This window comes from Thalia democratica, chromosome 5, assembly GCF_965202585.1.
Source record: "Thalia democratica chromosome 5, ktThaDemo2.hap1.1, whole genome shotgun sequence".
Classification (NCBI taxonomy): Eukaryota; Metazoa; Chordata; class Thaliacea; order Salpida; family Salpidae; genus Thalia; species Thalia democratica.
The window spans coordinates 26,415,272-26,418,921 of record NC_139169.1 but is presented as its reverse complement, the minus strand read 5'-3'; positions in this window follow the sequence as shown (position 1 = coordinate 26,418,921).

Below are 3,650 nucleotides of genomic sequence, written 5' to 3'. Positions count from 1 at the left end.
ATTTAAACAGTTAAAAATTAGAAAAATTCGAGTTCTTTAGTTTATTAATACTTAGTTAATAAACATTGAAAATTTTACTTTCTTAATACATGTTCAGTCTAATAAAAAAGAATTTTATAAAAAAGTTTAAAATGTTTATACCGATTATACGACGTTGCGCAAATTTATGCTAGAAAATTTTCCATAAAATAAATGGGTACGGATAGGGGTAACAGTAATAATAAAAATTATACTAAAAAAATCAAAATTATTTAAAAAAGAAAAAAAAAAAAATTTCATCCCGTGTAAAAAAAATTGTCTTCATGCAAAAGTGTGTTCGTCCAAAATTAACCTTTTGTACAAAATTGACGCCGTGCAAAAGTGTCTTTGTGCAAAAATGTCTCTTAGTGCATTAGTGACTCTTTGTGCAAATGTGTCCCTTCGTGCATATTTGACTCCTTCCAAAAATAAATATACTTCACCAGTAGCAGTTCTAGTATGTTTTTTTCATTATGACCATAAAGCTTTTTCTTTTTCGAAAAAAAAAAATATTTTATTTTACATTTAAAATCCTAACAGACTTGATATAAACTAAATAAGTGATGTTTACAAGCTAAGCTCATGATACACAACGTTGAATAAACATATATGTAACTTATAGGTTCTAGCTAAGTATAAAATTCAAAAATCATATATCTTTAATGCTTATCATTTAGAATATTAATAACGGTATTTTGTAATTAAGTGGTCAAGCTTCAGTCAAGCAATATTATATACTATCTAATGCACAAATCTGATCTCCTTTTATCACTAAAACAAAAAAAAAGTTTTAGTGACTAATTGTTTTAGTTTTTTATATATTAAAATTTAAGTTTTTTTGTTTTGGATTTGATTAGGTTTTAACAAAACTCGGCTATTTTAGAAACATTTTTTTTTAAGTTCAACAAAGTTTGTTTTTAGTTTTTCCAGTTAAAAATACACAAATGGAAATGAAATTACTACTGTAGTATGTTGATAAATTTACTTTAATGAAAATAACAAGCTTTGAAAGTTTTTTTTGTAAGTTTAAAATAAACCGATCAACTTAAAATATTTACATTTTTATGGTTCAGTTAGATTAAATTTAAATATGTTTAAGTCGAACTGATCGAATTATGTCGTTATGTAAGTTTTTAAGAACTAAAAGCATATCAATCATAATTTGTAAATTTAATAAATTAGAAAGAGTCACCAAAAATTACAGTAATGTTTATTTTTAGACGAAAGATTATGCTATTTAAGTTTGAAATAAGGTATGTTAAATAACATTACATAAACCTGAGTTCATGTTTTTTACACACTGTTATGTGTTTAATAATATAGATATGTAGTAAATTACTTTACAAAAATAATAATTAGCCTTCTCATTACACTTTACAGAAAAAACTTAAAGTACAAAACAATGTTAAAACTGATTAATAAATTTATTTAGTGAAATAACTGTTGGTACACTCATGGTGAAAATTAATAACTGTTTACTTAAAATATTAAAATATTTTAACTGTTTAATTAAACTTATTTAAAGTTCTAACGTCATTTATTGCTCTTATATTATGTAGTTTTTTATTCTTGTTTACTTAAAAAATGATGTAAACTATATTTTTTATTAAATTGTTTTTTTTTTTCAACTTGTACGCTAGTAGTTAAAATATATTTTACTACCACTAATAGTTCTTTATGAAAATTATTTCGTGCAAAGGGTTTTTATGAAACTTATTTTCTGTTTATTTGTCATTTTCCATAGTAACCACTGACACCAAAAAACCAAAATTAAGGTAACGACGACTAAGCAAAAATTTATTTTTTTACCTTCTATGTATTTTTTTAATAAGAATATAAATATATACTAAAGAGCTCCAAACTGCGAACTTTTATTAAGTAGATAAAATGTTTAAAAAATTGAATATTCATTTATCTGCCGAAAGTTTTTTGAAAAATCAAAACTTTGCTATCGAAATAAACCATAAAGTCAAAGTAAGTTTTACGTTAATAGTTTTAGGTGGTTTGAAAGCAAAATCATCTTCACTTATGATTATGCTTTATTATACTTTAAATCTGTTCAAATAATATAAATGTTTATAAAACGATATGAATTACTCTTTACATAGTGTTATTTAATTATCTAATCTTAAAGCATGTTTACTGTTTGGTTTCTAAAATACACACGTAATTATATTGGTTTTGTCATATCTATTACACTTATAGAAGTAATTTATACTTTATTGATATTTTGTTTTTTTTAAAAATGATTGATTACAATTTATAAGGAAACGAAAACACATAAAAAAAACAATTAAAAAAAAACAATTTATACAAATGTTAAACAACTAGTTAATTAATGCCAAAAGGTTAACTTTTTGTAATATATTTAAGAAAAATCTGAACTTAGTTTGAAATGAGTTTCAATACAACAGAGGAGGTTCTACTCGAATTCATTTCAGTGGTCATGTTAAAACGTGAAAAACTTTTAAAGAAGTAAGATTTATTATAAATAAAGTAATGCTTAAATTATACCACAAATGTATTACACAAATGCGTTCACATATATACAAATTATGTATTTATTGCCGTTTTTGTAGAAATATTTCGTTATCGGTAAATACTTTTGAAAAGAATAACTAGTTGCATAAACTCCTTTGTGGATTTTTAAACGCATAGAAAAAAAGTTAAAAGCTTAAACTGTTTCTGAAATCTGTACTAAATTTTGAAATATTTTTTTTTGCTAAGAATAATTTTTATTAAAGTTATCGATCTAATAATCCTTATAACATTTGAAATAAACAAATGATAAGCTTATAAATTAGATTTGTTGCTTAAACTAAAACTATACAAGCGAAATGTACAGATCATATTAGTTAAATAACTGTTTTTGCTAACAATTATTATTTTTAATTAATTTCAAACATTTTGGCAAGTTATATTTGGTTTTATTCACCAGATCTTTAAAAAAAATTTTTTGAATGCTTTTTTTGTCATTCACTAATGAAATTTAAAGAGTATAATTAGTATTTTATCGTTTCGTAAGAAGTTTAAATGTATTCTAAATCAAAGAAAAATCATAAAACCAGCAATTTTTATTAACAATAATGCTGAAATGGTAATCTAGCTAGCAAAAAATTTAACTATTTTTAAAACTTTTTTCACAGCGATTAAAAGGTTTAGGAGCATATGATTTTTTTGTACTTTTAGAAATAACGATTTTAGTTTGTAATGCTTTCTTAAAGTTAAAAACTTTAACGTTTTCAAACTTTTTGAAATATGTATAAAACAACACAATAGTAGAAAAAAATTATAAATATATAAATTAATCATTCAAAAATTTATTATGCTTCATAAGTTTGATTTAATGTCGCATAAAACAATCAATCAATAATCATAATTTATAAGTTTTTTAAATTTTGCCTGAATCTGTTTTTAGTTTAAATTATACTCTTTTATTTTTTAATATACCTATATAGATACATCAAAAAGTAAACAGCTAACTTAAAAAAAATGTTCTTTTTTTATATATTTTTTTTACTCTTTTATTAATATTTGATAAGGTCATAATGTTTTACTACTGAAACCTGTTAGAAAATAGAAAAGTTTGTAGCTTTATTATTGTATCTATAAGCTCTTAGCTCTGTGAATTT